This window comes from Rana temporaria, chromosome 2 (genome assembly GCF_905171775.1).
Source record: "Rana temporaria chromosome 2, aRanTem1.1, whole genome shotgun sequence".
Classification (NCBI taxonomy): Eukaryota; Metazoa; Chordata; class Amphibia; order Anura; family Ranidae; genus Rana; species Rana temporaria.
In genome coordinates, this window is record NC_053490.1 from 2,268,244 (window position 1) to 2,294,116 (window position 25,873).

General features: G+C 46.6%; 1 pseudogene; it reads left to right on the plus strand.

The window, feature by feature from the left end:
• The window catches only part of LOC120928423, a 367,954-nt pseudogene that overhangs the window by 128,678 nt on the left and 213,403 nt on the right, over positions 1 to 25,873 (plus strand).

Genomic DNA, 25,873 nt, shown 5'->3' on the forward strand with positions numbered 1-25,873 from the left:
TAGGGACCTGGGATCCCTTGATGCCAACTATCATATTACTGGATCTTGAGGATTCTAGATATAACAATAGGCCGATTTTTTCTGTCCTGTCCTGGCATGTAATTACAATTTCTAAAATAATTCTTAACAGCAGGGCCCATTCCTGCACCCAACAAGAGTAACTGTGAGGGGTTACAGTTTTCTGGTCCCACCAACACCTAAGGCCCAATTTTTCTGCAGAGTATATAGTGCAGTCTGTATAGTATATACAGTATACACTGCAGTTCAGAGTTTGGAGAGCAGGGGAGACATGTATTACAGTGCAGGGTATATAGTGCAGTGTACAACTTATAATACAGTGTATTGAAGTGGTTAAGGCATGCCCCCCTCAATAAAAAAAAATCCATACCATGCTCTTTTGGTCTGGAATAGATGTTAAGGGGAACTCCACGCTAAAAGTGAAAACAAATATTGGTGTGGGGTGCCCTTAAAATCCATACCAGACCCTTATCCACTTGCCGTCAACATGGGGAGGGTGTGATGGGGACAAGGGCCTCATCCCCACAACCCTGGCCTGATGGATGTGGGGATCTGCGGGTAGGGGGCTCATTGGAATCTGGAAAACCTCTTTAACAAGGGGACCCCAGATCCTGCCCCCAATATGAATGGGTATGGGGTACATTGTGGGAGGTGCTCTGTGTTGTACTCTCGCCTTCTGTCAGAAGAGCGCTCCTCCATACAGCACATGAGACAGGATCGCTCTTATTGCAGATTGCATTGCACTGTACACACACACACAGACAGTTTGATTCCCCATTTCCTGCTGCTGGGAGGTGAGCAGCCCTTGGAGGAGATAGGGGGTGATAATCAAACTGTGTGTGTCCAGAGCAATACGATATGCAGTAAGAGCGATCCTGTCTCATGTGCTGTATGGATGAACTCTATTCTGAATGCGACAGAGCGCAACACAGGACACCTCCTCCTGGCTTTTTAGTGACTTCCTCCTGTAAGTTGGGGGATCTCTGTACTGGGAAATGTAAACGGTATTTGGGGAGCAGGGATATGTTGAAGAAGGAATAATGGGGGGATATGTGCTAAAAGGGTTTTGGACGTTCGAGCCAAGAGAGGGGAGGTTTGTGCTAGGAGGGGAGTGGGAGATTAGTGCTGGGGGGGGGGGGGATTTGGGTAAGAAGGAAGAATTTGTGCTGGGAAGGGTAATTTAGAGGGGGTTGTGCTAGGAGGAGGGATTTGTGGGAATTTGTCCTAGGAGGGGGACTGAAGAAAAATTTGTGCTGGGAGATGGGGGGGTTGTGCCAGGAGGGGGTGGGGGGATTTGGGCTAATAGGTGGGTTTGAGCTCGGAAGGGGGATTTGGAGGAGAAGATTTGTGCTAGGATAGAAAGTTTAAGAAATAGGATGTGTGCTAGGCCTGTGATTTTTTTGGGGTGAGGAAGATTTGTGATAGGAGGGGGAATTGGGGTGGGATTTGAGATGGGGGGGCAAAGATTTGTGCTGGGAGGGGGAATTGGGGTGGGATTTGAGCTGGGGGGCAGAAAAAGATTAGTGCTGGGAGGGGGATTTGAACTGGGAGTTGGTGGAATATGTACTGTACATTATTGTTTGGGGAGAATTTTGTCTTGAAGATGAAATGTATGTTTTTTTTATGTATAATGGAATATTTGTTTCCACTAATAATGATTTTCATGTATTTTTTGTGAAAATATTGTTTTGATATTCTTGAGGGGGGCATCAGGTAGGCTGTACGGGGCCCCTGCAATTTCTAACAGTGGCAAATGAGTGCCGCCCCCTATCCATGCGTCTGGCCTCCTAATCTACATTCGGGGCACCGGATGCATGCATTTTAATGGGGGTTTGAAGCACAGGATTAGAGCCTGAGGCACTAATAGGCTTCAAAATAGGGTGGTCTTGGGGTGCAAAGCACTGCTCTCTGAGCCCACCCAGTTGTGTGAGAATAGTGAATGAATATTCGCTATTCTCACACTGATTCTCCTCCCGGCCAATCAGGAAGGCAATCCTATTGGACGCATAGGAGGAGGAGATGCCCACCCACTGCCTTTCACCCATCGCCATGCTGCCCGCCTGGAACCTAAATGGGGCAAGTGCTGGATTGTACATTGTATAGTGTTGTGTCAGCAGTCAGTCTTTTCACCCAGCAGCAGAGAGAGAGCCCTGATCAGTCAGCTCCCCTATATAAAGGCTTGTGCACAGCTGACACCAATAATGAGGTCTGGATTCTAGGAGAAATGTGGACCTGGGGAGTGGAGGGTTTATCCCACCCAAAGCTCTACAAAACCTCGGGCTCCAGAACCCAGAATCCAGTACACAAATGATTAGGATTCTGAGAGAGCAGAATGTTTGTATTCCCCACATCAGTCATACACCCCGGAGACCCTCACCATGTGTATGAGAACCTAGGTGACCCCCACACCCCACCCACAGTCCTGCCAGTCATTATCTCTCTATACAGTATTTTTTTGTGATATACTGTAATATATATATTAGTAAAAGGGTGAACAGTCAGCACTATTGTAATGTACAACACAATATATAGAGTAGAGGGGTCAGCACTATTGTAATGTACAACACAATATATAGAGTAGAGGGGTCAGCACTATTGTAATGTACAACACAATATATAGAGTAGAGCGGTCAGCACTATTGTAATGTACAACACAATATATAGAGTAGAGGGGTCAGCACTATTGTAATGTACAACACAATATATAGAGTAGAGGGGTCAGTACTATTGTAATGTACAACACAATATATAGAGTAGAGGGGTCAGCACTATTGTAATGTACAACACAATATATAGAGTAGAGGGGTCAGCACTATTGTAATGTACAACACAATATATAGAGTAGAGAGGTCAGCACTATTGTAATGTACAACACAATATATAGAGTAGAGGGGTCAGCACTATTGTAATGTACAACACAATATATAGAGTAGAGGGGTCAGCACTATTGTAATGTACAACACAATATATAGAATAGAGAGGTCAGCACAATATTATAGTCATATAGGTGGATTCAGAGAGAGTTAGGTCGGTGTATCAGTAGATACGCCGACCTAACTGGGAATCTGCGCCAACCTAAGTTTAAGTGTATTCTCAAACTGAGATACACTTAAACCTATCTAAGATACGACAGCCTGCGCCGTCGTATTTTAGGGTGCAATATTTAGGCTGGCCGCTAGGTGGCGCTTCCGTTGAGTTTGGCGTAGAATATGAAAATGCATAGATACGCATATTCACGAACGTACGCTTGCCAGTCGCAGTAAAGATACGCCGTTTACGTAAGGCGTTTTCAATCGTAAAGTTATTCCATCAAATAGCTGGAATAGTCAATGTTAAGTATGGCCGTCGTTCCCGCATCGAAATTTGAAAATTTTACGTTGTTTGCGTAAGTCGTCGTAATCATGTCGGGTCACAGTTAATATGCATAAAACACGCCCCCCACATCCTCATTTGAATTAGGCGCGCTTACGCCCGCCTATTCACACTACGCCGCCGTAACTTAGGAGGCAAGTACTTTGTGAATACAGTACTTGCCTCTCTGACTTACGGCGGCATAGTGTAAATACGCTACGCCACCAAAGATGTGCGCCCCTACCTGAATCCAGCTAATAGTGCCCCTTATACTGCTGCTCAGGGGGGACAAATGATTTGGGTCTGTGGTCAGCAGGATGAAAACAATGTTCAGCCATAGTGGTCAGTGGGAGGAGTCTGTTGTTACAGACTATGGTATCGGGGTACAGGGATGTGGGGGGTCAGACAACACACGGGGTCTCACCTTCTGTTGTATATCCACAGAAATCACCCAGCACGCTGGCAGATTGTCTGGAGAACCCCAAGTTCCCACCCCAGACAGGGGTAACAGCTGTATAACAGCGCACACTGGATCCCGCCAGAAAGCTGGCACTGCAAAGCACTAATCACAGACAGTGTGACATTTCCTGGTCGGGATCCCTGCGGATCGGGAAATATCTCACTGCCTGTGATTAATGCTTTGCAGTGCCAGCTTCCTGGCGGGATCGGGCACATGGGGTTGTGAAAATGCTCAAGCCCATCCCTACTGGCCAGTAAAACCAGCTGTGATAGACTTGGCACAGCCTGAAATACCTCTGCCCACCACTAGAGGGAAACTCCACACATATCTAGCTGGCTGACCAGACTCTAGTAACACACAACATGGTGACGGGGACAAAATGGGGTGAACAGGGAGGCAGTTGGGGTGACAGGGAAGTGGGGTGGACAAGTGGGAAGTGGGAGGTAAATGGGAGGGAAAAAATTGCCCGTTATCTGTGGTCAGTGGGGTTGGGGGGGGATATTCAATGAAGGGAAATGTTGGAAATTAGTGATTTTTTAGGAAAAATGGGAATATAGTAGAGAGAAAAGAGGCATTGGTTCTCAGTGGACTGATAGAGGGGTGGACAGGGGGGCAGTAGGGAAATAGGGGTGGATGGAGGAGATAGCGGGGGATGGGGGGAGTTAGTAGTGGGAGATAAATACCTGGATGATGATGTCCTGGTCTGGAGGTTGATGTGGATCTCCTCTGATGAGTCTTCTATGGTTGGGGTCCTCTCGGATGGTCCCTCTTGCCTCCTCTGATGAGTCTTCTATGGTTGGGGTCCTCTCGGATGGTCCCTCTTGGCTCCTCCGATGAGTCTTCTATGGTTGGGGTCCTCTCGGATGGTCCCTCTTGGCTCCTCTGATGAGTCTTCTATGGTCGGGTGACTTCTGACTCTTCCCAGCACGGTGACTGGACATGAAGTGTCCCCGATGGAAGATGGAGGCTTCTTGTCCTGGCTGAGAGGTGTGAGGGAAGTTCTGTGTCTGCACTACGGATCTGGGAAGACTCCAATCACATTGTGAGCCAGCTTCCTCACAGGGGGCCCCTCCCCTACAGACTTCCTGGGGCCATGCTGACTACAAACAAAGAGAGAGGGGGAGGGGGAGTCGAATTTGAAGTCATTCAGTGCCATGTGCTTCTCATTCACTACAACCCAAGGAAACCCCTCCCCCTTCTAACCACTTGACCCCCCCCAGGCTTTTTTGGCACTTTGTGTTTACAAATGGAAATCAGTACGTTTTGCTAGAAAATGACTGAACCCCCAAACATTTTACTTCTAGCAGAGACCCTAGAGAATAAAATGGTGATCATTACAATGTTTTATATCACACAGTATTTGTGTAGCGGTTTTGCAAATGCAATTTTTGGTAGGAAAAAAACACAACAGTCACCCCAATTATTTTGTATAATGTGAAAGATGATGTTACAGCGAGTAAATAGATACCCAACATGTCACACTTTATAATTGCGCACACTCCTGGAATGGCGACAAACTACAATACTTAAAAATCAACATAGGTGACGCTTTAAATGCCTTTACAGGTTACCAGTTTAAAAATACAGAGGAGGTCTGATGCTAGAATTATTGCTCTCGCTCTGACGATCACTGTGATACCTCACATGTGTGGTGTGATCGCTGGCCGGACATACGTGTGCGTTTGCATTTACATGTGAGCACGGGGGATGGGGGGCACTTACTTTACATTCAATTTTTTTTTTAACACTGTAACTTTGTGCGCAGGGAGGGATGGGGGCGCTTTAAATCTTTTTATTTTTATTATTATTATTATTATTTATTTTACTTTTTATTTTTACACCGTCCCTTTATTTTTTATCACTATATTCCTATTACAAGAAATATAAACCTCCCTTGTAATATAAATAAGAGATGACAGGTCCTCTTTATGGAGATCTCATGTAATAGAAATAAGAGATGACAGGTCCTCTTTATGGAGATCTCATGTAATAGAAATAAGAGATGACAGGTCCTCTTTATGGAGAGATCTCATGTAATAGAAATAAGAGGTGACAGGTCCTCTTTATGGAGATCTCATGTAATAGAAATAAGAGATGACAGGTCCTCTTTATGGAGATCTCATGTAATAGAAATAAGAGATGACAGGTCCTCTTTATGGAGAGATCTGGTGTCAACAAGACCTCAAATCTCTTCTCCAGGGGCTGTTGTGCCTTTAGTATCCTCTCACTCTCATCTCTGCACTCCTCTTTCTCTCGTCTCCGAACTCCTCTCACTCTCGTCTCCGCACTCCTCTTTCTCTCGTCTCCGAACTCCTCTCGCTCTCGTCTCCGCACTCCTCTCGCTCTCGTCTCCGCACTCCTCTCGCTCTCGTCTCCGCACTCCTCTTTCTCTCGTCTCCACACTTCTCTCATCCTCGTCTCCGCACTCCTCTCGCTCTCGTCTTCGCACTCCTCTCGCCCTCGTCTCTGCACTTCTCTCGCTCCCGTCTCCGCACTTCTCTCGCCCTCGTCTCCGCACTCCTCTTGCTCTCGTCTCCGCACTCCTCTCGCTCTCGCCACCGCACTCCTCTCACCCTCGTCTCCGCACTCCTCTCGCTCTTGTCTCCACACTCCTCTCGCTCTCGTCTCCACACTCCTCTCGCTCTCGTCTCTGCACTCCTCTGGCCCTTGTCTACGCACTCCTCTCGCCCTCATCTACGCACTCCTCTCCCCCTCATCTACGCACACCTCTGGCTCTCGTCTCCGCACTCCTCTTGCTCTCGTCTCCGCACTCCTCTTGCTCTCGTCTCCGCACTCCTCTCGCTCTCGTCTTCGCACTCCTCTCGCCCTCGTCTCTGCACTTCTCTCGCTCCCGTCTCCGCACTTCTCTCGCCCTCGTCTCCGCACTCCTCTAGCTCTCGTCTCCGCACTCCTCTCGCTCTCGCCACCGCACTCCTCTCGCTCTTGTCTCCGCACTCCTCTCGCTCTCGTCTCCACACTCCTCTCGCCCTCGCCTCTGCACTCCTCTCGCTCTCGTCTCTGCACTCCTCTGGCCCTTGTCTACGCACTCCTCTCGCCCTCATCTACGCACTCCTCTCGCCCTCATCTACGCACACCTCTGGCTCTCGTCTCCGCACTCCTCTTGCTCTCGTCTCTGCACCCCTCTGACTCTCGTCTTCGCACTCCTCTGGCTCTCGTCTCCGCACTCCTCTGGCTCTCGTCTCCGCACTCCTCTAGCCTCTGCACTCCTCTCGCCCTCGTCTCCCTCTGCCCTTTTTTTCCTGGGCGCCAGGCTGCCCCTCCTCCTATTTTTGCAGGGCATGCTGGGGCTGTAGTTTTTCTTTAATTGATGAAAAAAAAGCTATAGTCTTCTGGGACTACATGTCCCATGGTCCCCTTGTCCTGGCTCCTCATTGGTCCATGGATGCAGCAAATTGGGAGGCAGGAGGAATCAGAGTGGGCAGCAATCCCTGCCCTGTACTGCTTGATGGGAGAAAGGGGGTGAGCAGGGGAAATACACTGACAGCCCACGCTCGCTTCTCCCCTTGTCACAGGGCGGGCAGTGGTGGCAGCTCTGGTGTGCCCACAGAGAGGGCTCTGCATGCCATGAGTTCACCATCACTGGAGTAGAGTTCTAACGCTTTGATGGCCAATGCTAGCAGCTGGCCACATCGGATCGTTTCTCGGGTGAACCGGCGGAAACAGTAAGGCCGCCGCCTCAGAAACTAGTCCAGCGGCTTGTGAGCGTCTCAGACAGATTTCATGAGAAAGCCGACCGCCTGCAGAAAAGAACGGCGCCGGGGTCATGGCCGATATCTTCATCTGTAATCCCGATAAACCACTTCCAACCTCCAATGTATAGAGATGTATTGTGGTTGGTAAGTGGTGAATACACGCGTGCCACCCGCAAACTCCATGGGGCACGCATTGGGTGTGCTCTGTGATCACAGATTGGGGTAAAGGGTCAACAACAAGGGCCCTTTGCCATGTGATCAGCTGTGTCCAATCATAGCAGGTCACATGTAAACAGACTTGCCGGTTATCGTTGTATATTTGTAAAATTATATAACAGAAACTAAGAAAAAAAGTTTGGAATTTTCTCACTTATTTTGCAAAAAATAAACCCCCCGAGATGATTAAATATCACCAGAAGAAATCTCTATTTGTGGGAAGAAAATGATACAAATGTCCTATGTGTGCAGTGTTACATGACGGAGTAATTGTCATTCAAAGTGCGATGCCGCGTACACACGATCGTTTTTCGGCATGTAAAAAACAACGTTTTTAAAAAATGTCATTTAAAACGATGGTGTGTGGGCTTCACGGCATTTTTCGGGTTCTGAAAAATGACAAAAAAAAATCGGAACATGCTCCATTTTTTCACGACGTTTTAAACAATGTCGTTTTTCGGGTTGTAAAGAATTATCGTGTGTGGGCTTTAACGTCGTGAAAAATCTGCGCATGCTCAGAAGCAAGTTATGAGACGGAGCGCTCATTCTGGTAAAACTAGCGTTCGTAATGGAGCAAACACATTCATCACGCTGTAACAGACAGAAAAGCGCAAATCGTCTTTTACTAACACAAAATCAGCCCCAAGGGTGGCGCCATCCGAATGGAACTTCCCCTTTATAGTGCCGCTGTACGTGTTGTACGTCACCGCGCTTTGCTAGAGCATTTTTTTAACGATTGTGTGTAGGCAAGGCCATTTTAATGATGAAGTTGGGAAAAAACTTTGTTTTTTCTAGAGGCTGAAAAACGCTGTTTTTTCAATGCCGAAAAACGATCGTGTGTACGCGGCATGAGAGCGCTGAAATCTAAAAATTATCCTGGGCAGGAAGGGGGAGGGGTGTGCGGTATGGGAGGGGGAGGGGTGTTAGGTATGGGAGGGGGAGGGGTGTCTGGTATGGGAGGGGGAGGAGTGTCTGGTATGGGAGGGGGAGGGGTGTCTGGTATGGGAGGGGGAGGAGTGTCTGGTATGGGAGGGGTGTCCGGTATGGGAGGTAGAGGGGTGTCCGGTATGGGAGGGGAGGGGTGTCCGGTATGGGAGGGGGAGGGGTGTCTGGTATGGGAGGGGGAGGGGTGTCTAGTATGGGAGGGGTGTCCAGTATGGGAGGGGTGTCCGGTATGGTAGGGGGAGGGGTGTCCGGTATGGGAGGGGGAGGGGTGTCTGGTATGGGAGGGGTGTCTGGTATGGGATGGGTGTCCGGTATGGGAGGGGGAGGGGTGTCCGGTATGGAAGGGGGAGGGGTGTCCGGTATGGGAGGGGGAGGGGTGTCCAGTATGGAAAGGGGAGGGGTGTCCGGTATGGGAGGGGGAGGGGTGTCCAGTATGGGAGGGGTTAATAGAAGTGTGGATGATGTTTCTATGTAGTCCCGGGTTTTGGCTACTTTGTGTTTTTACATGTTGCTGAGAATCCCTCCCGCTGTGCTATTATGCTCTGACAGAGGAGACCCTCCCCCACCATCAGAATACAATGATCGGTGTTGCCGCCTATAGCCGGTGGTATTGATGATTCAGGAAAAACCTGACAGACTGGTTGTACACAAATCGATCAATAGACTGACCCGTGTACAACCAGCAAGCCAATACATGGATCCAATTCCATCCAATCCCTGCTGAAGCCCTTATTGTACCTCCCCTCCCCCACACCGCCAGTATGAAAATGTATGTTAAACCGCGCATGCAGAAGGCGGAGCGTGTGATGTCATGTGCCTCGTCTCACACATGCCTCGTACAACATTCCTTTCATCTCCTCCAAGATCTCCGGGAGAAAGTTTCCCCCAAGAAATGAGTGTCATGGCGTCCAGCACATGTAGAAGATGAAGTGTATGAGGTGATCCCCCGGGGGGTGCAATATGAGAGAGAAACATTCCCCATCCTGCTCCTCCCAATCTTCTCCTCACTGCGCTCAATAATCAACGTTCATTTCCCTCCACTAACCAGAAGAACGTCCAACAAACCTTCTTCACATGACCAATCTGGAATGAGATTCTATTGTGTCATCCCAGAGAATGGGGGGAGGGGTCCTCTTTGTGATCCCCTCCCCCACACTGTGTTTGTAGTCAGCATGGCCCTGAGGCATCTGTAGGGGAGGGGCCCCTGTGAGGAAGCTGGCTCACAATGTGATTGGAGTCTTCCCAGATCCGTAGTGCAGACACAGAACGTCCCTCACACCTCTCAGCCAGGACAAGAAGCCTCCATCTTCCATCGGGGACACGGAGGAGAACTTTCCCCTGATTGTGGAGACCGTGCTGGGAAGAGTCAGAAGTCACCCGATCATAGAAGACTCAACAGAGGAGCCAAGAGGGACCATCCGCCAGGTATTCATCTCCTAATTCACCCCACTACAACCCATCCACACCTCTGTCCCCCACTGCCCCCTGTCCTCCCCTATTTCCTGACAATGCCCCCTCTCCCATCAGACCCCCTACTGCCCCCTGTCCTCCCCTATTTCCTGACAATGGCCCCTCTCCCATCTGTTCCCCTGCTGCCAAAATGTCCACACCTCTGTCTCCCTACTGTCCCATCCTCCCATGTGTCCCCCTACTGTCCCCTGTCCTCCCATGTGTTCCCCTACTGTCCCATCCTCCCATGTGTCCCCCCTACTGCCCCCTGTCCCCTCTCTGTCCTCTCACTTCCCCCCTGTCCACCATACTGTACCCTCGGAGCCCCCATCCCACCACTGAGCACCAGTCCAATACCGCCTGTTTCTTTACTGAGCACAATGACCGCGGACATCGGCATTTTTTCCTCAAAGATTCTTAGAAGATACTTCTAATGCCGCGTACAGACGGTCGTTTTTTTTGATGAAAAAAAAACGTATTTTTTTTTGTGAAGAAAAACAATGTTTTGAAACTTCATTTTCAAAAACGACGTTGCCTACACACCATCGTTTTTTCACAATGCTCTAGCAAAGCGCGGTTACGTTCAGCACTCTTTTCCATTGAAGCTCGCTTCATAACTTGCTTCTGAGCATGCGCGGGTTTAAAAACTTCAGTTTAAACATTGTTTTAGCTACACGCGGTGATTTTTTGTAACACAAAAAACGACGTTTTGAAAAACGACACAAACAATTGAAGCATGCTCGAATTTTGTTTTTTGTCGTTTTTCAGAAGACATAAAACGACGTTTTCCCCCACACATGGTCATTTAAAATTACGTTTTTAAAAATGTTGTTTTTTTTCATCACAAAAAGTGATGGTGTGTACGCGGCATTAGAATGTTTGGGATATGACTACCAAATGTTAAGAAGATAAGATAGAGAAAAAACTTGGATGGGGGATGGGGTGCGCTACCTGTGTGTGTTGCCAAAAAGTGGGTGTGACCAGCAAGTGGGCGTGGTCAGTGAGTGGAGGTTTCTTCATGGTGTACAATGGTGGTCAGTATGTCCCGTGAAATGGTGAAACCCCCCGATATATAATCATCATATAATGTACAATTCATGTAAATATTTTATTATGATTAACCCTTTCATGTCTCAGCCTATTTCTGACGTTTGTTGTTTACAAGTAACAATCAGTTTTGTTTGCTAGAAAATGAACCCCCAAACATTATATATATATTTAGCAGAGACCCTAGAGAATAAAATTGCAATTGTTTTATGTCACGTGGTATTTGCGCAGTGGTTTTTCAAGCACAAGCCAGCTCTGTGACATCAGCCAACAGCAGACTTCAGCCCGTTGTCGGCTGAATCCGGGTCACAGGAGTGCTGAACAAACTGCACCCCTGTGATCCATAGGAGAAGTACAGACAAACAAGCTTTGGCCATACATCTCCTTTAGCTCTGGGTCACACTTGTGGCCCCTTCATTTGAATAGGCTGCTGTGCTTGTGTTTTCCACAAAAAACAATATTCTTGCACCAGTGGCGGCCCGTGGCGACCCCTTTCAGGACGCCAGACACATGAATTACTCTGGCGGGGATAAGCAGGGGGGGTGTATTTTGAAGCACTTGATTAGAGCCAGAGGCTCAGCAGAGGAGAAGAGGCTGGAGATGGTGAGCACTCTGCAGGGGAGAAGAGGCTGGAGATGGTGAGGACTCTGCAGAGGAGAAGAGGCTGGAGATGGTGAGGACTCTGCAGGGGAGAAGAGGTCGGTGCAGCAGACAGTTGAGATGGAGTTCTGATAGAAGAGTGAGTAAACCTTCTCCCTTCAGATGTTGTCTGTTTGGTGACTCGGAGGCAGTGCCGCTCCACCATCCTGGATCCGCCTTCTGAGTGGGTGCAGTGATTGGAGGGTTCAGTGATTGGAGGGTTCAGTGATTGGAGGGTTCAGTGATTGGAGGGTTCAGTGATTGGTGGGTTCAGTGATTGGCGGGTGCAGTGATTGTTGGGTGCAGTGATTGGTAGGTGCAGTTGTTGGCGGGTTCAATGATTGGTGGGCGCAGTGATTGTTGGGTTCAGTAATTGGTTAGCACAGTGATTGGCGGGTTCAGTGATTGGTGGGTTCAGTGATTGGCGGGCGCAGTGATTGGCGGGCGCAGTGATTGGCGGGCGCAGTGATTGGGTGTAGTGATTGGCGGGCGCAGTGATTGGTGGGTTCAGTGATTGGTGGGTTCAGTGATTGGTGGGTTCAGTGATTGGTGGGCGCAGTGATTGGCGGGTGCAGTGATTGGCGGGCGCAGTGATTGGCGGGCGCAGTGATTGGCTGGCGCAGTGATTGGCGGGCGCAGTGATTGGCGTGCGCAGTGATTGGCGGGCGCAGTGATTGGCGGGCGCAGTGATGGGCGGGCGCAGTGATTGGCGGGCGCAGTGATTGGCGGGTGCAGTGATTGGCGGGCGCAGTGATTGGCGGGCGCAGTGATTGGCGGGCACAGTGATTGGTGGGTACAGTGATTGGTGGGCGCAGTGATTGGTGGGCGCAGTGATGGGTGGGTACAGTGATTGGCGGGCGCAGTGATTGGCGGGCGCAGTGATTGGCGGGCGCAGTGATTGGTGGGTTCAGTGATTGGCGGGCACAGTGATTGGCGGGCACAGTGATTGGTGGGGGCAGTGATTGGTGGGCGCAGTGATTGGTGGGTACAGTGATTGGCGGGTGCAGTGATTGGCGGGCACAGTGATTGGCGGGCGCAGTGATTGGCGGGTGCAGTGATTGGCGGGTTCAGTGATTGGCGGGTGCAGTGATTGGTGGGCGCAGTGATTGGTGGGGGCAGTGATTGGCGGGCACAGTGATTGGTGGGTACAGCTGGTCTCTCTATATGTTCTGCTCTGTAGGGGGGGTCAGTAGCTCCCCAGGGAAGGATGCTGGACGGAGATGCTGATCTCCAATACGGATGTCCAAACACCCCCCAGGGTTTCCCATTGTACTGCCCCCTCGATCTGCACCCTATGGCAGTGACCTGAGCAGTGACAGTGAGTGGAGCTGTCAAGTCCAACCTCTGATGTTGGGGATGGGCGGGGATCATATGCAGAGCTCCGCCCCCTTTATCAGACAACCCTGCATTGAAAAACCATGTTTATACATTGGTGGGCGGGGAGGAAGGGGGCGGGGCCAATTGTAACTACAGTATACGCACCCACAGCGGTGTATAATAAACCTGAATCATACACCGCTGCTGGTACACATACAGTAGTTACAATTGGTCCCGCCCCCTGCCACCTTCCCCCCGCCCACCAATGTATAAACACCAGCTTTTTGTCTATGCACAGGTTGTTTGACAAAGGGGGTGAGGCTCTGAATATCGGCCCCGCCCATCCCCATCATCAGAACTTTTTCAGCTCCACTCACTTGTGGCCATATACGCCCCCCCCCCCCCCCCCCGGCTTGTCCACCAATCCCTGCTATGCTGTATAGATATTCACATTGCTGCATGTCCTGCTAGAACTAGGTTGTAAGCAATGGGTATAGGCGCTGCCTCTGAATCCGGTTGCAGATTTTGTCCAGGGACCGTGTACTTTATCAGGGGACTGTCCCTGGAGACCGGGGACGTCTGGTCACCCTATTGTAGGGGAGCCTGAGGAACCCAAGAAGTGTCTGCTGATTACTAGACTGCTCTAGTCTGTGTGGTCAGCCAGCTAGATATGGGCGGAGTCTCCCTCTAGTGGTGATCAGAGGTATTGCAGGCTGTGCCAAGTCTCTCACAGCTGGTATTACTGGCTACCAATAATCTCCCTCTCCTTCCCTCCTCCACCAAACAAGGTCCTCTCCTGGTTCTCTAGTTCCCGTGGGGCTTCCCTCCTTGTCATGTGTGTGGCAGTGGTGGGATAATAGAGTGTGTGTGCTGTTATACAGCTGTTACCCCTGTCTGGGGTGGGAACTTGGGGTCCTCCTGACAATCTGCCAGCGTGCTGGGTGATTTCTGTGGATATACAACAGAAGGTGATACCCCGTGTGTTGTCTGACCCCCCACATCCCTGTACCCCGATACCATAGTCTGTAACAACAGACTCCTCCCACTGACCACTATGGCTGAACATTGTTTTCATCCTGCTGACCACAGACCCAAATCATTTGTCCCCCCTGAGCAGCAGTATAAGGGGCACTATGACTATAACATTGTGCTGACCCCTCTACTCTATATATTGTGTTGTACATTACAATAGTGCTGACCCCTCTACTCTATATATTGTGTTGTACATTACAATAGTGCTGACCCCTCTACTCTATATATTGTGTTGTACATTACAATAGTGCTGACCCCTCTACTCTATATATTGTGTTGTACATTACAATAGTGCTGACCTCTCTACTCTATATATTGTGTTGTACATTACAATAGTGCTGACCTCTCTACTCTATATATTGTGTTGTACATTACAATAGTGCTGACCTCTCTACTCTATATATTGTGTTGTACATTACAATAGTGCTGACCTCTCTACTCTATATATTGTGTTGTACATTACAATAGTGCTGACCCCTCTACTCCATATATTGTGTTGTACATTACAATAGTGCTGACCCCTCTACTCTATATATTGTGTTGTACATTACAATAGTGCTGACCCCTCTACTCTATATATTGTGTTGTACATTACAATAGTGCTGACCGCTCTACTCTATATATTGTGTTGTACATTACAATAGTGCTGACCTCTCTACTCTATATATTGTGTTGTACATTACAATAGTGCTGACCTCTCTACTCTATATATTGTGTTGTACATTACAATAGTGCTGACCTCTCTACTCTATATATTGTGTTGTACATTACAATAGTGCTGACCTCTCTACTCTATATATTGTGTTGTACATTACAATAGTGCTGACCCCTCTACTCTATATATTGTGTTGTACATTACAATAGTGCTGACCTCTCTTCTCTATATATTGTGTTGTACATTACAATAGTGCTGACCTCTCTACTCTATATATTGTGTTGTACATTACAATAGTGCTGATCTCTCTACTCTATATATTGTGTTGTACATTACAATAGTGCTGACCCCTCTACTCTATATATTGTGTTGTACATGACCAGCTACAGTAGTCGGGAATGACAGCGGTGACCCCGGAGGTGACACAATTCTTGTCATTCATGACAGAGAATATCGGGGGATGGGATGTTCTCCAAGCGCCTCCTACCTGACAATCACCATCTTGGACCTCCCAGACTAAACACGGCAGGAAATAGCAGGGGGGAGGGGTGACACATTGTCTGTATTGTGATTGGCCGGTTCCCCAGCTGCTCCGATCACTTCTACATGACGGCCAATCACTGGCTGGGAATAATACAAAGCTCTTTTCTCTATTAACCTTTTGAATACCAGAAGGATAAAGAATGTACATTGGTAGATAAGGGGTCAGTGAATGGGGCGGAGCTCTGCTGACTTCCATCATCCAATCACGTGTAAGTAAAACTCCATGTGTTTTATTTCTTTGCACGTGATTGGATATTCATTACAAAGTGACATTTCACCACATTCACTGATCTCTGGGGGAAATTTCTTTGAACATCCTATTTAGTAAATCCCCCCTCTGTCTGTACACTGAACTGTCCGGATTGCAGGTCTGGGGCCTCTAATGATCCAGCACAGCTGACATACATGACCTTCCTAATACCCCTCCCCCTCCTCTCCACCATACTTACTACAGACCGGCAGACTAGATCCTCCTTCTGCACCCTGACACAGGATGGGGGATGGGGGGGACATGTTCTCATGTAAGGTGACTGGATGAGATTTGGGGTCACACTTGTCTTTGCTGGTATATGGAAGATCACTTGTTGGTGGTAATGGAGGTGAACCCGGCAATGAAGCAGATCTACAGTACACCTCCCATTACTGTTCCTTCCGAGGTCAGATCTCCAGATCGCTCTTCTCTGCCCCCCCTGACAGAGCGCCCCCTTCTGGGACATTTTATATTGTAGCTTTGTGGTCATTAGACCTCACCAGGCAGTTGTTGGTGACAATCTGTCCAAGAGCGGTCTTTATTGTCCCAGACCCTCACTACGTCCTTTCACCCCTCCCCCTCACTAATCTATAAACACTGGCCCAGATTCAGGTACGACTTGCCCATTTCTTACGTAGGCGCAGTGTACCGTTTTAACACTGCGCCTCCGTAAATTTCCTGCGCTACGCTTGATTCACGGAGCAGTAGCTCCATAAATTGCGTGTGCGCATAATTACGTGGCGTAAGGGTGCATAATTTAAATGATCCCATAGGGGGCGTGGATCATTTAAATTAGGCGCGTTCCCGCGCCGAGCATAGTGCGCATGCTTAGTCGGGAAACTTTCCCGACGTGCATTGCGGTAAATGACGTCGCAAGGACGTCATTTGCTTCAAAGTGAACGCAAACAACGTAATTTTTCAAAAGTGCGACGCGGGAACGACGGGTATACGTATCATTGGCTGCCCCTGCTAATAGCACCGCCAGCTACCCTTCAAGAAGAAGAGGTCCTGGAAGCCGTATAACAAGCTGACCTGGGAGGAGAAGAAGCGACTGGAGGAGAGGGAGTCGCAGCGGGCGTCCCAGATGCGGGCCGAGATGTTCGCCAAGGGCCCACCGGTGGCCCCTTACACCACCACCCAGTTCCTGATGATGAAGGACCACGTGGAGAGCCTGCAGGACATGAGCAAGCAGGAGCTGATCCGTGAGTACATAGAGCTGGAGGAGTGCATAAGCCGCATGGAGGAGGAGAACAACCACCTGAGGTCACAGCAGGCTGACCCCCCCCAGGCTCCATGAACTGGAGATGGAGCTGGAGAAGCTCAAAGAGGAGAACTGGCGGCTGCGGAGGGAGCAGGGGGTGGCTGACCTTATGGGGCTCTGAGTCCCCTCTCCCCCCCCCCCCCTGGACTCTGAGCATCAGTGATACAACATTTCAACAAATATAACTTTTTCTTTTTATGAATCTCCTGTGATTGTCACTTCAGAGCCATAACCTGCCCCCTCCCATAGCGGGACACCTAGACGGCGGCGCACAGACCCATTCGCTGTCTTCACACTGACTTCTGGTGACTCTGCAGATCGCACAAAGGCTTGGGGACTGACCGGCGTGTGATCTGACGACCCGGTGACATACCTGAGTCTGAAGCAGTTGCCAAGGGAGGTCAGTCATGCCAAACGGAGTTAACCTCGGACTAAAAGCTCTAAACCCGTCAACCCTACTGGACCAGGAAAGGTCCAACCGGATTTGCCGGAGCAGGGAGCAAAAGGGGGGCCATTGTGATACATTTGCCTATATGTCTCAGTTTACTGCTCCCTGCTAGCCATGTCTGTAGAGGTAGAAAGGAATTTCATGTGTGATTCATTCCTCTGACCGGTTATTGACGTGCTAATGTCCCCTCACTATTCTAAAGGTTAATTGATCTATTGTGTTGTGTAAAGAAGATCTGTGTTTACCCTTAAAAGATGAGTATTGTATCATCAGGCTAAATGATTAGAGAAGTAGTATGTTAATTATTCTGATTGCTTCAGTGTATTAATTAACTCCCCTGATGTCTTTATCTAAAGAAACGTGTCTGCATGGTCGGCTCCGACTTGTCTCCTATAATCTGTATGGGAAACCCCACTGTGTGAGGGGGGCGTTCCTAACAGGCTGTAACCACATATAAGCTGAGTTTTTGTGTCAATAAAGTGTCTTGTTCTAGGAGTAAGCCTGGACTAATGTGTGGGGAATCCTGTGATGTTCTTGTATGGAGAGGAGGGAATGCTTGACGGGGATATCATACCGATACCGTCACAGTAACCCCCCCAGTAGTGCAGACCTCAGACAGTAACCCCCCAGTAGTGCAGACCTCAGACAGTAACCCCCCCAGTAGTGCAGACCTTAGACGGTAACCCCCCCCAGTGGTGCAGACCTCAGACGGTAACCCCCCCCCAGTAGTGCAGACCTCAGACGGTAACCCCCCCAGTAGTGCAGACCTCAGACAGTAACCTTCCCAGTAGTGCAGACCTCAGACAGTAACCCCCACAGTAGTGCAGACCTCAGACAGTAACCCCCCCCAGTAGTGCAGACCTCAGACAGTAACCCCCCCCAGTAGTGCAGACCTCAGACAGTAACCCCCCCCAGTAGTGCAGACCTCAGACAGTAACCCCCCCCAGTAGTGCAGACCTCAGACAGTAACCCCCCCCAGTAGTGCAGACCTCAGACAGTAACCCCCCCCCAGTAGTGCAGACCTCAGACAGTAACCCCCCCAGTAGTGCAGACCTCAGACAGTAACCCCCCCAGTAGTGCAGACCTCAGACAGTAACCCCCCCAGTAGTGCAGACCTCAGACAGTAACCCCCCCAGTAGTGCAGACCTCAGACAGTAACCCCCCAGTAGTGCAGACCTTAGACAGTAACCCCCCCAGTAGTGCAGACCTCAGACAGTAACCCCCCCCCAGTAGTGCAGACCTCCGACAGTAACCCCCCAGTAGTGCAGACCTCAGATGGTAACCCCCCCCAGTAGTGCAGACCTCAGACAGTAACCCCCCCCCAGTAGAGCAGACCTCAGACAGTACCCCCCCCCCCAGTAGAGCAGACCTCAGACAGTAACCCCCCCCCAGTAGAGCAGACCTCAGACAGTAACCCCCCCCAGTAGAGCAGACCTCAGACAGTAACCCCACCAGTAGTGCAGACCTCAGACAGTAACCCCCCCAGTAGTGCAGACCTCAGACAGTAACCCCCCCCCCCAGTAGAGCAGACCTCAGACAGTAACCCCCACAGTAGTGCAGACCTCAGACAGTAACCCCCCCCCCCAGTAGAGCAGACCTCAGACAGTAACCCCCACAGTAGTGCAGACCTCAGACAGCGGCATGTGTTTCCCTCGAGCGCAGGCTCCTCCTCCTCTGTGGGTGTAAACAGAGAGGAGGGCCACCGCCGGGTGTACCAAGATGGCCGCGGCTCCGGAGCTAGGCCGAAGCCGCGGCCTTTCCTAATGCTATGCACGCGGAGGCAATATGCGGATCGCATAGTGTGCCGATCCGAAGGGGGTGACCCGTTCGGATCGCAGATCACTGGTGATCCGTTGCACCCCTAATGTTGATAGAGCTGTAATATTTCAATTTGGAGAAGTGTGTCCTGGGTTCTGTAATGATCACCATACACTATACAACCTGGTACACCTAAAGGACATTGTACAATCAGATTGCATAGTATATGGCCAGCTTTATATAAGTACATAGGATGGAGGTGATGGAGTCACTCAGCTGTCAAGCCGCATTCATATCTCTGCGAAGTGGGAACTCGCATTCCCCCCCATGTGTTTTTTTTGCATTCTGAAGGATTTTCACTCGTCACGCATAGAGCAGCCCAGTCCAATGAATGGTCTACTCTATATGCAACAATCACCCCAAAAAAGCTCCAGAACTTTTTTTTTTAGAGTGGAGTGTATATATATATATATATATAAATATCTGCTGTTCCCTTTGTGGAGAGAAATTTAAAGACTTACCAAACATCTACCCAGAATACACCTGAGAGATGACTCTTCGGCTTTTCCTCTACACATGACCCTCCTTTCTAAAGCTTTATATAAAATATCACTACTCATTCACCTTATAAACGTGGTGAGATCTTCTATCCCACTGAAATGTCTCTGTGGATTTCCAGGGTTACTGAGATCAAAGGAAAGGAAGATCTCACCACATCTCTGAAGTGCGAGGAAGATCATTAGGAATAATTAATCGCTTTGAAAATGCAGAGAGTTGATTTTCAAGATTCGAAAGGGATTTCTCTGTGTAAACAGAAAAAACACTGTGCTAACGAGTGAAATCAATTAAATATCAAACCATGTGAAATGAAATAAAAAGCTGCCAGTATTAATTACTAAATACCATAGTAAACAAAAAAGCAAAAAAACAAGATAATACAGCGCTATTAACTTGACCTGTGAAAAATATGTATGTGAAACAAAAAGCCAATAATAATTTGAGTGAACATAATGAGTGAATTAAAAAATGTATTGCAAAATTCAAAGTATCAGACCCATCCAAATGAATGAATGAGTATAAAAGAAAAAATAGTCCATAGAAAATCAGTGAGTTGAGTCCATCTAAATAACCACCAGTATCTGCATGTAAAAAGATCCTCCACCGAAGATGAAGAGAAAAGACACCCAATACGTGGGAAATGAAATCTCCTTACCAGAGAGAAAGACCGGGCTTTCAACGGTCTTATAAGATATGAGGATGTTTAAAGTCTTCCCTGAAAAGACTACTCCAGATACTGCTACTACACCAGCACAAGAACTCCAAGGGACAAGATCCTAATCAAATCCACTCCAGTGAGCATTGGCGTTTGATGAATTCATAAAATAGAGAATGATGGGAAACCACATAGTGCGTTACTGTGTAAAAAATTTGATTTAATAAAAACAGGTGTACACTTACAGTAATGACTTGGTATAATCGCATGTGGGATATGGCGTGGAGAGGATGGCGTTTCCTCGAATCCTCCGTCTGCTTCGTGTCTCCGTTCGTCACGTGTCTCTCTGTCTAGCGTGATGACGTCACTACGGCTAAGCTCCTCCTACGCGTTTCGTCGCAATACGGACGTCTACGGGGATAGGCTGCCTAGGCGAGCGTCATCACAAAGCTCTCTATATATAGCCACATCCGCCATGATGGATGAGGGCAAAATAAATATGAACTTTGGGAGAAAAGGACGGAACGTGCACGTATTAATGTGCGACGCACAAAACGAAGCTAATTGCGGAAGAGAATAATAATAATGGTAGTAAGATGGATGCCATCTTGTGGACAAAAAGGAGTAAGACACATGGACGGAGTGTATGCAGCAGCAGAGGAAAAACAAGGAAACACCATATATAAATCATGAGCCATATATATTAACTCACAAGATATTAATTCAAAATCTTAAAAGAACATTATGTCATTTGAGATATACATTTCCATAATTAAAAATATAAGAATTAAAAACACCTATTAATAAAAAGAAGGAAAGGTAGGACAAAAATCATGCATTATTTAAAAAACAATTGATGTCCCGGTCCACATTTAACCCATGAGGCCTATAAGATCGCATATTAAAAATCCAGCGGGTCTCAAGCTGGGAAATGGTACGCACTTTATTTGTACCCCTCCAGTGTGGACACAATTTTTCCATAGGTAAAAACAGTGTCCCTTCAGTACTTTTAGCATGATGCTTCACAAAGTGTTTAGATAAATTATGTTTAGGGAATCCTCTACCAATATTACCTACATGTTCATTAAGTCTGATATTAACAGCTCGTTTAGTCCGACCGATGTATTGTTTTTTGCAGGGACACTGTATTAAGTAAACCACATGATCACTAGTACAGGTGATAAATGACTCAATATTGTATACCTTAAGGGTCTGAGTAGATTGAAAAGATGTGAGTTTACGTCCCTGGAATGCATTAATTTTGCAAATATTGCACTTGCGGCATGGATAAAAGCCATTAATTTCTTGAAAGAAATGCACCACCTTAGGGGGATCAATAGTATTTGGGGCGATTTTTAGACGTAATGACAGTGCTCCCCTAAAGATTACTATGGGTTTCTCTGGGATAATGGATCCCAGTATTTGATCATTCTTCAGAACACCCCAGTGTTTTCTTAAGATCTTTTTTTACAGAGAAGTGTTGATCAGAAAATCCAGTAATCAAAGCAAAACTGAAAAAATCATTATCATTAGTAACAGTCTGTTTTGAGGTTAGAAGCTGGTCCCTATTCAAAGTACTGATAGCCAAAATGGTTTCATCAATGCTGTCCTCTTTGTAGCCTTTATCCAAGAATTTCTTCTTTAAAGTTTGGGCCTGCTGATGGAAATCGTGTAGAGAAGTGCAATTACGTCTAATTCTCTGAAATTGTCCTTTTGGGACAGCCTTAAGCCATTGTGAATGGTGGCAGCTCGTAGTGGGGATATATGCATTGCGATCAGTTTCTTTAAAATGAGTCATGGTGGTTATTGTCTCATCTTTAACCGTAATGATAAGATCCAAGAAATTAATCGTAGATTCACTAATATCATATTTTAAAAAAATTCCTCGGTCATTGATATTCAAACTAGACAAAAAACTATCAAGGGACAGGGTGTCATCCTCCCATATCACCAAGATGTCATCAATATATCTTTTCCATAATTTGAGTTGACTGGGAGGGTTAACATAGATGACTTCTCTTTCCCAAAAAGACATGAACAAGTTTGCCACACTAGGGGCAAACTTGGCGCCCATCGCTACTCCGCATTTTTGCAAATAATAATCTCCACCAAACCAGAAGTAGTTATGGCTAGTTGCAAATACCAAAAGATTGGCAATAAAATCTCTTTGAATAACTGAAAGTGAAATGTCTTGCTGTAAATAAAAGCGGACTGCTTCCAAACCATGATGGTGTGAAATAACAGTATACAGCGAATTTACATCAGCGGTAGCTAACGTAAACCCATTTCTCCATTCACAATCTTTCAATAAATTAATAACCTGGGTGGTATCACGCAAATAAGATGGAGTAGAAATGACCAGTGGCTGCAAAAATGTGTCTATATATTTGCCAATACGCGCCGTTATAGAATCCAACCCACTAATGATCGGACGACCAGGTGGGTTGGTGGTACTTTTATGCACCTTGGGCAGATAGTATATCACTGGCACTCTCGGTGCTGATGGAATTAAGTAAGCTTTTTATTTTTTATTTAGAACACCCAATGAGAAACCTTCATTTATTAAGGCCTGAAGTTCTTTCTTATATTTAACCGTAGGGTTATTAGCTAAAAGGCTATAAGTGGCGGTGTCAGACAAAAGCCTATGCATTTCTGCTATATAATCACTCTTATCCAGAACCACCACCCCTCCGCCCTTGTCCGCTGGGCGTACAACCAAATCGTTACGTTTACAGATCTGTTTCAATTGTCCCTGAAACTCAAATGTATTTCTGGATCTGGGAATTTTAAGATCAGCTATATCTTTTAAGACAAGTTCCTTAAATGTCTGTAAAGAAGGGGAAATAAAACCCGGGTTTTTTTTTTTTTTTTTTCTCTCTTTTCTCCTCTTCTTCTTTCACCTCTCTTCCTTCCCTTTCCCTTCCCCAACCCCCCTCCCTGCCCCTCTTGACCATTAAAGAATTACTACTACTAAAAACCCTATATACTGGTCAAGATGGACATAACAAAAATGTTCTAGGATGAACCCTATGGTTCATAATGCATAATGAATATTGTACAATCTTCTATGTCTTACTTGTATGCCTTTTATATGCCCTCTTCAGATGAGGATTGACTTGCAACACATGATTGTATGTTGAAGTTTAAAAAAAAAAAAAAATGTTTGCAGTAATTTCTGTTCATAGCCAAAATAAGCTATATTCTCGCTACTTTTTTTTTTCTGGATGTATCATTGTACTATCCTGTATGCTCTCATGTTCACCCAATAAAAACTTATGAAACAAAAAAAAAAAAACCCGGGGGATTAAACAAAGAGGCATTTGCCAATTTGGTGTGTCTGGTTGGAACCACAACATCACCAATCGGCAAACCCCCTGATGGTGGTATAGTAGAGCATAAAGATGGACCTGTGTATGTGACCTTATTTAGGCCACTGACACCCATAGGGTTAAGAATAAAATGCCTCTTGATGTTCAATTTCCTAACTAGTTTGTGGGCATCTATAAAGGTCTCAAATTTATCAAGGGTCCGTGGGGGAGCAAACTTTAGACCTTGACTGAGGAGGGCCTGCTCACCCAACGAAAGTTGGGCTGAACTAAGATTAAAGACTCCTGAAATATTTATCTCTTTCTTTTCTTTGGTCCTGATCCTCCTCTCCCCTCTGACACCCCTCTTTCTTCGTGAGTCCTTTTTGGTCTGGTGTTTTCCATGGGAAAAAAACGAGGTGACTGGTTCCTTTCATACACTGGGGGTGTGTCATATTCCCGCCTGAACCTTCTTGAATGATCAATATATTCTTCAGGATGTCTAGACATACTAGACTCATCCACCCCGTCATTGCCCCCATGATGCATAAGGGGGACAAATCTATTGTGGACTGGAATATGACTATTTTCTAGGGGTATATCCAGAGTTCTGAACACTATGATGTGCCCCTCGTGTGTCATGGTAATCGCCACGGTCTCGACTGGGATAAATATACCCCTGGTGACTCCTACGTGGGGAGTAGTAAGCATTGTCATGGCTCACAAGACCATGAAATCCACGGTCATCATCATAATAGGAAGGCCTCCTCCTACGAGGAGGGTAGTGATTTGCACCCCCCCCATGTTGAACATTAAGTGGTTCAACCCGAGGTCCCTGTTTCTTAGGTCTATTATGACCTTTTTTTGGTTTCACCGTAGTGTAACCATGGGTATGTGTGGCATTAGTATGACCGGTTCCTCTCATAGTGGAATTTAGACCAGAGGAAGATGGGACCTGTGTAGAAATTACCCCTTCTTGGGTGGCATTGATCTGATGGGGCATAGAACCCGAAGCAACTTCCATAGTTTCTTCTATTTTAGCCTGCCATTTAAACACTATTTTATTAGAGTAATCAACAAAATCCCTGTTATACTTTTTTCTTTTTCTTCAGTTTTTGTTCTTGGTCCTCCTTTTCTAAAAAGATTTTTAGAGAGTTAGATTTTGTTTTATAAATTTCCTGTTCCTTAAATGGAGTGAGTTTCTCATTGAGTTTGGTCACCTCCTCGTTAAGAGATCTTAGTTTCCCCCGTTTTTTATCGATTAAAAACTGTAAAAATTTAACACCAATACCATTAAAATAAGAGAACCATCCATCTAAGTCAGTTTCGCCCTTTTGAGAACTTACTTCCCATCTGAGACTGCGAGGGACCATTTTTTGGCTAACATATTGTTCAAGATATGCTATGTCCCATCCTGTATGCAATTCTGAGACTAGAAGATTCTTTAATCTGACAAAAATTCCTCCAATCTCATCTGATTGTTCTTCTACATCATCAAACACTCCATCCAGATTAATATTGAACTGTGAGCGGAAATCAAAAATGTCCATAATAGACCGAAAGCAGCAATGTTATGGTAAAAAACAAAGTATGGAAAGGGATTTCTCTGTGTAAACAGAAAAAACACTGCGCTAACGAGTGAAATCAATTAAATATCAAACCATGTGAAATGAAATAAAAAGCTGCCAGTATTAATTACTAAATACCATAGTAAACAAAAAAAGCAAAAAAACAAGATAATACAGCGCTATTAACTTGACCTGTGAAAAATATGTATGTGAAACAAAAAGCCAATAATAATTTGAGTGAACATTATGTTCACTCAAATTATTATTGGCTTTTTGTTTCACATACATATTTTTCACAGGTCAAGTTAATAGCGCTGTATTATCTTGTTTTTTTGATTTTCAAGATTCGCCTCCTATTGATTTCAATGAGGTTTGCATTTAATTTCTGCAATGTTTTGGATTTTTAGACGGCTTGCCTAAAGTCCCCACAAATCTGAACCCAAGAACATTCCTCCGTCACTATGCAGCACATTTCTCTGAATGAGATTCTCCCGCTGGAAATTGTAATAAAATGTACATTTTATCAGCCAATGGGAATAATATATTGTCCTCAGTAAAATAATATTGTATATATTGTTTCTATATATTAGATACATTTAATAATGAATGTTATAAAAGAAAACAACTTTATTCAGCCCTTTTTATAGAATTCTGACTTTTATTTTTTTATTTTTTCTGTACAGGT